This window comes from Mirounga leonina, unplaced genomic scaffold, assembly GCF_011800145.1.
Source record: "Mirounga leonina isolate KUSES-001 unplaced genomic scaffold, KU_Mleo_1.0 Mir_91, whole genome shotgun sequence".
NCBI classification, from domain to species: domain Eukaryota; kingdom Metazoa; phylum Chordata; class Mammalia; order Carnivora; family Phocidae; genus Mirounga; species Mirounga leonina.
Genome location: NW_023270839.1, coordinates 18,596,757 through 18,609,099, shown reverse-complemented (window position 1 = coordinate 18,609,099; position 12,343 = coordinate 18,596,757). Strand labels below are relative to the sequence as shown.

The window sequence follows — 12,343 nt, the reverse complement described above, 5'->3', positions numbered from 1 at the left end:
TATATACTAAAGAAAAATGAAAATATGTTCACACATACTCAAAAAAATGTACATGAGGGGCTCAGATGGTTAAGCGTCTGCCTTCGGCTCAGGTCATGATCCCAGGGTCATGGGATCAAGTCCCACATCGGGCTCCCGGCTCAGCGGGGAGCCTGCTTCTCCCTCTGACCCTCTCCCCTCTCATGCTGTTTCTCTCTCGCTCGCTCTCTAAAAAATAAATAAAATCTTAAAAAAAAAAAAATGTACATGAATGTTTCTAGTAGTATTATTTATAGTAGCCAAAAAGGGGAAACAATGCAAATGTTCACCAACTAAAGAATGGATAAACAAAATATGGTATATCCAAAGAATTGAATATTATTTAGCCACAAACATAAATGTAGTACCAATACATGGCACAACATGGATAAACTTTGAAAACATTATAAGTGAAACTCAATCACAAAGGACCTCATATTGTATGAACCTACAGAGACACAAAGTAGAATACTGGTTACCTAGGGCGGGGGATATTACAGGGGGGCAGATAGAAAGTGACTGCTACTGGGAATAAGGTTTCTTTTTGATGTTATGAAAATGTTCTAAAATTGGCTGAAAGAATGGGTACACAACTGTGAATATACTAAAAACCACTGACCTGTATGCTTTAAATGAATTTTATAGTATGTGAATTATATCTCAAAACGTTTTTGAAAATCCCATAAGTCTTACAAATAAATGAATACTAATGTCACAAAATTAAATTCAAATGTTATGCAATCTTACCTACAAGAAAAAAATTACAACACTTCTCTAGACTGAACTTTACTCATTCGTAAATTCTCACAGTAATTTTAAGGTTAGTGAGAGTTTCAAGACAACTAAACAATGAACATCATGTTGCACCTCAACTCCCTAGCTTAGTATAAAAAGACCTCAATACTCTGGATTCGTCTACTTTCTCATTACTACTGTATGCTGGACTAAATATGTCCCACACTTTTTTTACCTGAACCTTTTGCATTTACAATTTCCACTGCTTTAGCATCTTCTCCCTGGTCTTCATAGTCTATCAACATCCTTCTCCCTAATCTTCTCATACAGAAATCCTCTCATTCTTAAAAGTCTAGTGCTTTTATGGAGCCTATCTAGATGCCCTTGCTGAGGTAAACACTGGTCTTCTAAGCAATCTAGTTCTCACCAGATTGGTCAACAAAATCACAGTTCTCCCTCAAGGTAAAAGCTCTACCAACCGCCCTCTGCATATTAAAGAGCTGTGTGGTGGCCTCTTATTTCGTGCTCTCTCCTAATCTCCATATAAGTACCACAAGATCCTGGTACAGAGGCATGCACCTGACCCAAAGGTCACCAGTACTACAGAATGGCCATCAGCCTAGGAAGAAAGAGCTTGCCAGGAGCTTAGCCCAACAGGTATGACAGATTCTCTCTCTTAGAAGCAAATACACTTCTTCTCTCAACAGAATGGGAAGTAGTAGGAGGGACTTGTGCAGGTGAGAAGCAAGAAAAGAATCTGAACCAATTGCCAGAAAGAGGCCTTAAGATAACACAGACCATACATGAGATGACACCATAAGGTAAGGAAAAGCATACACAAAGAAGAGGATGAAGTCAGGGCATGGATGAGACAGGAATGGTATAACCAGAGTTCAAAAAAAAAAAAAAAAAAATTAAGAAACCCCAATGCAGGGGCACCTGGTTGACTCAGTAGGCAGAGCATGAGATTCCTGATCTCAGGGTCATGACCCATGTTGAGCAGAGAGTTTACTTTAAAAACGAAAGAAAAGGAAAGAAAGAAAAAGAAAGGAAGGAAGGAAGGGAGGGAGGGAGGGAGGGAGGGAGGGGGAGAGGGAAGAAGAACAGGAAGAGGAAAAGGAAAGAAAGAAAAGAAACCCTAATGGAGGGGAAGAATGACAAATTCACATGCTGAAAAAGCTATAAGAAAACATATTCTCTATAGCTTCAGTGGATCCCTACAGTTCCCTAACTACACTCCAGTCTCTCTGAAGTATGGATCCACTCTGCTCATCCTGGATTATTATGGCATTCCAGGCTCCCTTTTACCATGTGGACCTGAGTAATGAACATCCAGTTCTTAAAGAAATCCAAATATCTGTTATCTGTGATGGAAAGAAGCATAACACACACCAATAACCCTTCTAAGCAGTCACCTTCCTGAAAACAAAGACTAGGCTTACTCAACTTAGAATTGCCAAAAGTACCTCAAATGGGGCCTTTCACAAAGCTCAGTACTCACCTCATTTGTTGTAGAAATATTAATCTAAAATCTCAGATACCCAGATTGTTCTAAGAAGCAATTTGGACCTAGAGGAAAATCCAGACATATAAGACTATTCCTCTGTACATAAAAGGGTCCAAAACAAGAGAGATACTGATCCAAACCTGTAAATACTAGTGACCTACATACAAGTAAATCAGGGCATCACATTCCCCTGGCTGTGACACATGGATACACGGCTCACCTTGTCAATGACAGTCAAGCATGAGACTTTTGTTTGAGTTGTTGGATGAAGAGAAGTTCTTTCTACTACACTTGAACTGAAAAGACAGCAACTGGAGCTATTTCAGTTACCTTGCTGCCATATGAAACCTGAAGATCAAATCAACACAGTGGAGAGCAGATTTGAGTTCAGAGAAAGAAAGAGACTAGGTCCTGGTAACATCACCTAAACTATAAAAGCCACACCTGAAGCCAGCTTTCCCTAGACTTTTCAGTAACATAAAACAAAGTATTCTCTTTTTAAGGCAATCTGGATTGGGTTTTCTGTCATTTGCAACCAAAATTCTTAATTCATATAGAAGCTCTCCAAAAATCCATGGTTCACATTTCTCTTTAATTTTTACAAAAATTCTAGCACATTTTAAAATAAAAAATTAACCCATATCCCAACATCCTAAAACAATATTCATTTCCATTTGCTTCTAGTTCACATACACAAGCCATTCAATTTTAAACTGATAATCACTCTATTCTAAAATAATCCTTGTCACCATATCCCCCCCAGCAGAGGCTTAAAAACCTTATACAAGCATCATAGGAGTCCTTGGATACAACCAGCCCTTGACCACATTCCTCCTGGGAGCCTTTACTTAACAAGGGACACTTTAACTTTGCTGAAGACATCAACCTCTCACTAGAATATGGCCTTTGTTGCCCTTGCCATTAATTCTATAAAAGGCTTTACCACCTCTATGAGATCAAGTCATATACTTTAAACCAGTTTCAGTATCAAAATAACTTGTGTCAAAGTTCAGACAATAGAGCCCAATCAAAAACTTCCAACCTTCAAAGGCAGTAATATCCCCACCATGATCTAACTTCCTTGTCTAAATGTCCTCAGCCCTGGTTTCTTCTGTAATGTCACTTGCTCAAATCTTTTCCATTATGCCCAAGAAAATAATCATTCTCTTGTTACCAAACCCCAGGCTTCCTCAATCTTTATGAACAATGCTCCTTCTATTTATTTCCCTTGACTTAAACCTGGCTCTCTATCCATTAAGATTTTCTCACAGCTCTCTCTCTACTGCAGTCCATACCTCCACAGAGCCAGGAATGACTGGCACTCACTTGCCTTTCTACTGAAATTTCTAGATCATGATCATCCTCCTTTACAGTATCATGTTCAAGATATATCTTCTCTTCACTAGGATCTTCTGATCCTTTAGTCGTAACTCCTCAATCACTGAAGACTTGAGAGCCTAGCTCAGAGTCTTCTTTCCCACTAAACCTCCTATCACAATCCTGGGTTATTTTCAAAGTCCATGAAGATTACCCATCCAATTACCGTACATTAGAATTCACAGGCCTCTGGTTACAAAGATTTTTAGGTCAACTCTATTTTAAGAACCTATTCTTCAGTTCTTTACTCGATTTTTTTTTTTTTTTTTTTTTTTTTTAAATTTTTGTCAGGGGGAGAGGAAGAGAGCGGGCGACTTCGCGCCTGCACCCGCACAAGCCGCGGGAGTGTCAGGCAGAGGGAGAAGCAGGCTCCTCACTGAGCAGGGAGCCCGATGCGGGGCTCAATCCCAGGACCCTGGGATCATGACCTCAGCTGAAGGCAGACACCTAACCAACTGAGCCACCCAGGCATCCCTCTTTACTCTAGATCTTGTTGTCATTTAAAACTCCTTCTCCTTGATTATTCTAATTGCTCACAAAAATCTTACTCTGACCATACTCACTATGACTTTATAGAAACCTCCTGTCTCTCAGATCCTGATTCCCCCCAAACCAGACCCCATAGTAGGACATCTAAATTTCTTAGCAGCAACTTCATATTTGCACTGCCCTCTCTGAACCTGACCACAAAACCACAGCTCCAGGTCAATACTGTTTCTGGGTAGTGAGACATTCTAAAGAAAAATCACACTTGGGCAACCCTCTCGGGTCCCCTCCCTCCTTGGGATCTTTATACTATCACTTTGCTATCACTCAATAAACCTTGCTTTGGGGGCACCTGGGTGGCTCAGTCGTTAAGCGGCTCAGGTCATGATCCCAGGGTCCTGGGATCGAGCCCCACATCGGACTCCCTGTTCAGCGGGAAGCCTGCTTCTCCCTCTCCCACTCCCCCTGCTTGTGTTCCCTCTCTCGCTGTGTCTCTGTCAAATAAATAAATAAAATCTTTAAAATAAATAAATAAATCTTGCTTTGCTGCACCCCCATACAAAAAAAAAAAAAGAAAAACACACTAGATACACTGATAACAATATAAAGTTTCCAACCTTAATCCTTTATTTCCAATCTTAGTCCTTTAAAATAAACTTAACAAATTCCCTCTTCCATTTCCCTTCAACAACTTTTTTTTTTTTTTAAGATTTATTTATTTATTTGGGTGGGCGAAAAGGAGAGGGAGAATCTCCAGCAGACTCCCAAGTGAGCGAGGAGCCCAACATGGGGCTCAATCCCATGACCCTGAAATCATAACCTGAGCCGAAATCAAAGAGTCTGACGCTTAAAAGACTGAGCCACCCAGGCATTCCTCCCCTACACAACTCTTTTAATTATTTTCTCAACTCAAGCTCCCCAGTTATCCCCTGTCCAACCTTGCTTCTGATCTTATAAAGATATGTAAACTATCAGGCATGCCCTCCCTCTATCCCCATTTCCCTACCTATAACCTTATCTATATTCATACATCTCCCTACCTATTTTTATTTCAGTCCCAGAAAATGAGATGTTCCTCCTCCTGTACAAAACCAACCCATCCATCTGCAACCCTGACCCACATCATCACTCCCACCTGCTTCCGGCCTCATTCAACATCTTGCTCTATCAGACACACCATATCTTGAATCTTCAACCTCTCCTTCCCTATTAGCACCTTTCCATATACAAGGTGAGGTTTTAACATAAAAACAAAGTCCTTCCTGGCTCCATCCAGCCTTCTCAGCAAACCTTCTCACAGAGAAGTTATTCTCCTTTTTCTTTCCTTCCCTCTCCCCACTTCCTCTTCCCTTCTTCCCTCCGCTCCAGCTCTCCCTCTCCTCCTCCCTCTCACTCCCGGCTCCCTTCCCCACTCCCGTCTCCTCTCTTTATCCTCCTCCTTTATCACCTGCCATTTACTCTTCCACCAACTATAAGGGGGATTCCACCTTAACTTCCTACTGATACTACTTTTAGGATCACCATGACTTCTTAATTATCAAGTCAAATTAATATTTTTCCTATCTTTATTTTTCTATACCAATGTACTGTATTTGGCACTGTTACTGTTTCCCTCTTAATATTTTCTTCTCGTTAGCATATTGGCTGACATATAGCTGGCACTCAAATAGATTTGAATAAATTAATAGGGGTACAAAATGAAACAATATCATGCACTTTTCTGCCAGGAGAATGAGAAAGAGTCAATATCCCAAGAAATGTTCATGGTAATTAACTATAACATCAAGGGCCATGAGCAGCATGAATCAGTCAGTAGTGGAACAATCAGCTCAATTATATGGTTTTCTCCAGTCATCCTCAGCACCCAGAAATCATAAACAGAAATCCATGACTGATGATAAGCAAGGGCAAAGTAATGGAAATGCTAGTGGAATCTAGAGTGCTAAGAAAAACACAACGCAAAAAAAAAAAAGAGAGAAAGAGAAAGAGCACAATACAAACTTTTTTTTTTAACTAAATACAATGTGATAGACTCCCTACATATAAAAACTATACCTATATGCCATAAGGACACAGATAAAGTGGAAAAGAGCTAAGCATAAATCACTCTGAGGTACCAAATCCTTAAGAGTTCATAAAAACTTGAAGTTTAGTTTTTTCAGAAGGTTTTTTTTTTTCCATTGAGGCATTTTATTTGCACATGTGCATTACAACCCTAGAAAAAGAATCTCAGGATTTTCCCTCCTGTATGTTTTTGTCTTGCTTTTTCATGGCCCATGATGCCAGCTGAGGTTGTCAGTACAATGAAACCAAACTGGCGGGAATGGGAGCAGATTATTCTGCCATTTTTCTAGATCTCTAAATTGTACATCAAATCTGGGACTGATCACTCCACATTTGTTTAATCTGCCTGTGAGGGTCAAAACAATTTTCCCAGTTCTGTGATCATCAATGATTTCAAATTCACCAATGTAATCATGCTTCATCATCACCATTAGAAACGATGACTCTGGAGCACGGCCTAAAAAAAAATGGCATTTGCCTCTTTTTTCAGCATTGTTAATGCTCTTGAGTGCATCTGCCAGGACATTCACACCCACCATTACGGCCACACGGAAAGATGGCAGAAAAGAGCTAAGCATAAATTAATCTGAGGCACCAAAACATTAAGAATTCATAAAAACTTGGGTGCCTGGGTGGCTCAGTTGGTTAAGCGACTGCCTTCGGCTCAGGTCATGATCCTGGAGTCCCTAGATGGAGTCCCGCATCATGCTCCCTGCTCAGCAGGGAGTCTGCTTCTCCCTGACCCTCCCCCCTCTCATGTGCTCTCTCTCTCTCTCATTCCCTCTCTCTCTCATAGATAAATAAAATCTTTAAAAAAAAATAAAAAATTCATAAACACTTGGGAAGTTTAGTTTTTTCGGACGCCTGGGTGGCTCAGTCATTAAGCGTCTGCCTTCAGCTCAGGTCATGATCCCGGGGTCCCGGGATCGAGTCCCACATCGGGCTCCCTGCTCAGTGGGAAGCCTGATCCTCTCCCACTCCCCCTGCTTGTGTTCCTGCTCTCGCTATCTCTCTCTCTGTCAAATACATAAAATCTTTAAAAAAAAAAAAAAGTTTTTTCAAATGTTTTCAGAAATGAACAAGCAGAAGACACATGAGAATGTAGAACTCTTGCAGTCTCATGCCAAATTGAAATTACTGAAAAATTCACTTTACTTTGTTTCTAGGTAGATTTCTTCCCACACATTTTCCCCTAATTATTCCCACCGTCAACATTTTAAATGATTTCAAGTGCTAATGTCAGCAGCAGTTCTTATTAAAACAGGTTCCTGAATTGCGAAGAAACCTTTCCAGATACAAGATAAAGCCTGAGAGACCTAAGACTCTCATATCATGGTCCTAAAACACCACACCTTCTTGCTATTAGAAACATTCTGTTTAGTAAGCTTTTTTTTTTTTTTAAGGATCTATTTATTTGAGAGGGAGAAAGAGTGTGCGCATATACACACGAGGGGGAGGGGCAGAGGGAGAAAGAAACCCAAGGCAACCCTGAGCTGAGCAAGAAGCCCAAAACGGGCTCCATCTCACAACCCTCAGATCAGACCTGAGCTGAAACCAAGAGTAGGATGCATAACCAACTGCACCACCTGGGCGCCCCAGATTTAATAAGATTTACATACTCTAGGGGTGCCTGGGTGGCTCAGTCGTTAAGCGTCTGCCTTCGGCTCAGGTCATGATCCCGGGGTCCTGGGATCGAGCCCTGCATCGGGCACCCCGCTCAGCGGGAGGCCTGTTTCTCCCTCTCCCGCTCCCCCTGCTTGTGTTCCCTCTCTGTCTTTCTCTGTCAAATAAATAAATAAAATCTTTAAAAAAAAAAAAAGATTTACATACTCTATACAAAAGCACATAACTTTCTCAAACACATTACTAACAATAAGCTACAGATTTGTATAGCATTTTAAGTTTCTAGAGCATTTTAACATATACTTTCTTCATTTTTAACTCATGTGAAGTCTATAAAACAATCAAGGCAAGCATTAATATTCTTTTCTTACTGTAAGAAATTTCTTACCAAAAAAAAAAAAAAAAAGAAATTTCTTACAGTAAAAAAACTAAAACCTAAGTTGTCCATTATTATGAATCAAATACCTAAAACATGGCAATGAGGCACAATTACCTTCAAATTTCAGCTCTCTTACTCCTTTATCCTCAACAACTTACTTCCTTCCTATCCATCTTTTTTTTTAAGATTTATGAATTTGTCAGAGAGCACAAGCTGGGGGAGCGGCAGGCAGAGGGAGAGGGAGAAGCAGACTCCCCGCTGAGCAGGGAGCCCGATGCAGAACTTGATCCCAGAACCGTGGGATCATGACCTGAGCAGATGCTTAACCAACTGAGCCACCCAGGCATCCCCTTCCTATCCATCTTAAAGGAAGGGGTATCTCTGCTTTCTAAAACTAGTCCCCACCCAGACCCTTAAGCCTAGAACCCCAAGTGCCTGTAGAATCTTCAAGTAACTCCTTTTCCACAATATCTCCCTTTCCTCTATCTCCACATTCTATAAAAATGCTCAACTCTTCCCTTCCTAAAAGAAAACAAAATTCTTCGACTCTACCTATCCCACAAGATGTGACCCACTCTCTTTCCATCCTTTCCCTACTTAAACTCTTAAAAGTCTACAACTACAGGCACTTGCACTACCTTTCATCTCTCCACTGAAACATTCCTTATTAAAGGTCACCAGTGAAGGGGCGCCTGAGTGGCTCAGTCATTAAGCGTCTGCCTTCGGCTCAGGTCATGATCCCAGGGTCCTGGGATCGAGTCCCGCATTGGGCTCCCTGCTCCGCGGGAAGCCTGCTTCTCCCTCTCCCGCTCCCCCTGCTTGTGTTCCCTCTCTCGCTGTGTCTCTCTCTGTCAAATAAATAAATAAAATCTTTTAAAAAAAAAAAGGTCGCCAATGAAGCCACTGGGTGGCTCAGTCGGTTAAGCGTCTGCCTTCGGCTCAGGTCATGATCCTGGAGTCCTGGGATGGAGCCCCACATCGGGCTCCCTGCTCAGCAGGGAGCCTGCTTCTCCCTCTGCCCCCCACCCTGCTCTGCTCCTCCGTGCGCTCTCTCTCTCTCAAATAAATAAAATATTTAAAAAATAATAATAAAATAAAGGTCACCAGTGAATTTCTAGTGGCCAAACCCAATAACCACTCTTCAGTTCTTATCCTTAGGTGTTCAGTCTTTGTCCTAAGGTAATTGACACTATTGATCACTCTACCCTTACTAAAACTTTTTTTTTTTTTAAGATTTTATTTATTTATTTGACAGAGAAAGACAGAGAGGGAACACAAGCAGCGGGAGTGGGAGAGGGAGAAGCAGGCTTCCCGCTGAGCAGGGAGCCCAATGTGGGACTCCATCCCAGGACCCCGGGATCATGACCTGAGCCGAAGGCAGACGCTTAACGACTGAGCCACCCAGGCGCCCCTACCCTTACTAAAACTTTTGTCACCCCTGGGCTCTATATCCCTCTCTCCTTATTTTCCTACCACTGACTTCCTTTTTAACCTCATTTATTAAATCATCCTTTGCAGATTATCTACCTACACATTTCTGCAGAGGTTCCCCTCTCCCTGCCTTTTCTCTTCGGCTAAACATTCTCCCTGAACAATCTCTTCCACACCCATGCCCTCAGTTACTAACCATATGGCTATGATTTCCTAAACTCTATGGTCTCAACACACCCTTTCATTTTTCTTAGGAGGAAGCTAAAACAAAACAAAAGTAAGTATTTATCAAATCTCTGGACAGGAAGGATAAAATGGAAACATTTTGTAAGCTTAGAAACAAAGAAAACACAGATTTGACTGTATAAAAAATTTAAAGTTCTATAAACTAAGACAGACAACATGGGAAATAAAATATACATACATATTAATTACATACATATCCATAAATATATAACTTGATAAATAAATGGAAAAAATAAGGAAATTTAGAAAGAAAGTAAGCTATTTTTAAAAACAACTAAAAATGTTCAATAGAGGGCGCCTGGGTGGCTCAGATGGTTAAGCGTCTGCCTTCGGCCCAGGTCATGATCTCAGGGTCCTGGGATCGAGTCCCGCATCGGGTTCCCTGCTCGGTGCAGAGCCTGCTTCTCCCTCTCCCTCTGCCACGCCCTCTGCTTGTGCTCTTCTATCTCTCTGTCAAATAAATAAATAAAACCTTTATAAAAAAAAAAAATGTTCAATAGTACTAGTAATTAAAGAAGTCCACTTCAGGTCTATTAATTATCTTTTAATAACAAGGCAATCCATATAGCTTTCGTAAAATTTTAAAACTGTCCTTGAACGCCCCCAAATCAAGAATTACTACTATTCTATGGGCATCTGGGGGGCTCAGCAGGTTGAGCGTCAGTCAGACTCTTGATTTCGGCTCAGGTCATGATCTGGGGGGTCATGAGATTGAGCGAGCCCCAAGCCCCATGTCTGGCTCCACGCTCAGCGGGGAGTCTACTTGAAGATTCTCTCCCTCTTCCCCTCCCCACACTCACACGCGTGTGTGCTCTCCCTCTTTTTAATAAATAAAATCTGTAAAAAAAAAAAAAAAAAAAAAAAAGAAAGAAAGAAAAGAAACTACTACTCTAGACACATTTCTATTCATGTTCTAAGACCGCCTTACGTGTGTGTGTGTGTGGCTTTAGAGCTTTATTTGACAATTAGCAGTTAGTTCTCATCCACAGACTATCTGCAGATATTTTTAAGTACTGACAGGAACAAAGGTAACCAATATACACCGCCTTCATTCTTACTATGTTTTCTGGATAAACACACATAGATATGGTATGGGACATTCCTTATTCCCTTAGCCCAGACACATTTGTTGAGCCTGGTGACAATGCGCACATCTGGAGTTCCCATCTCCTTCAGGGCAAACTTCTGGGTCTGAGTGCCTAAAGGACACACTTCTTCAAGTCCACTCCATGGATGCACTTGTTAATAGTGACAGTATGTTCTCTGGTCACTACTTCAATGATAGCAGAATTGCCATTCCTCTTCTCATCACCCTTCTTTGCAGGAGCCATGTGCCAGGCCCCAGTTGGAAAGGAAGAACATGAGGTATTACTGTATTAGCTTTTAAATAACATTATGCTAATGTTCTTAACACTCACAGTTACCCCTATCAAATGTCAGGCACTCTTCTAGGTGCTAGAGGATACAGCAGTCAGCAAAACAGATAAAAATCACTGTCCCTCTGGAGCTTATATAGGATTCTAGTCTGGGGATGGGGAGAAGAGACAAATAAAATTAAATAAGTAATATATATGTTGTATGGTGACTAAGTGCTATAGAAATAATGTAGGAAAGGAGATTAGCAGTGCTGAGAAGGGTTATAAGTTTAAGGAGTGCGGTTAAGGACTCAATGAAAAGGTGACACTTAAGTAAAGAGAAGAGGTGAGGGAATAAGTCGTATCTGAAAGAAGAATATTCCAGGCAAGGCCTGCAGGTGGAAGCTTTCCCAGAGTGTTTGAGGGATAGCAAGGAAGCATTAAAGCTAAAGAGAAGTGACAGAGGAGAACAATAATTGAAAATGAGATCAGAGGAGTAACTGGGGGAAGAGGAAGCAGATTACTTAATGTCCACCATGGGCCCTGAGTATCTCTGCACATATTTTCTGAGTATGCTAAACCACAAGGCTTAACTGTCCTCTAATTCTAAGCCACTTCTGTGGCTACTCACATAGGCAATTAATAAATAAGATAAGGTAACCACAGCTTGACTACTGTATGACTGCTCACTCCAAGGGGGTGGGTAGGGAGTTGGAGATTTGGGGACAGAAAGAGATCAGGGCTCAGTTTTGGACAAATTTAAAATCTATCAGATATCTAACTGGAGATACTGGGTAGGTAACTGAATATGAGTCCAGACTTCAAAGAAAAGGCCAAAACTGGAGATACAAATTTGAAAGTCATCAGTGTAAGAAACTAAATGAGCTGAAGAAATAGTTTTTTTTAAAAGATGATAACCAAGATGTGAACCCTGGAGCATTCTAACATTGAGAGGTAGGGAGATTAGGAGGAACTAGCACACAGCAGGAAGGATAGACCCTGAGAAAGGAGTAGAACTAGGAAAATGTGATGTCCTGGAAGCAAGTGGGAAAGTGGGTTCAGTTCAAGAGGAAGAAAGTAATCAACAGTGGCACAGGGGCTGAAAGATCATGTAGAATGAGA

At 41.1% G+C, this 12,343-nt stretch overlaps 1 protein-coding gene and 1 pseudogene across 2 annotated transcripts in view; both read right to left on the bottom strand.

Moving 5' to 3' along the window:
* Window positions 1-12,343, bottom strand: part of MGA (MAX dimerization protein MGA) — a 159,103-nt gene that overhangs the window by 121,278 nt on the left and 25,482 nt on the right. The gene's annotated exons all lie outside the window — the stretch shown is intronic.
* Window positions 6,339-7,055, bottom strand: LOC118003353 (annotated as a pseudogene).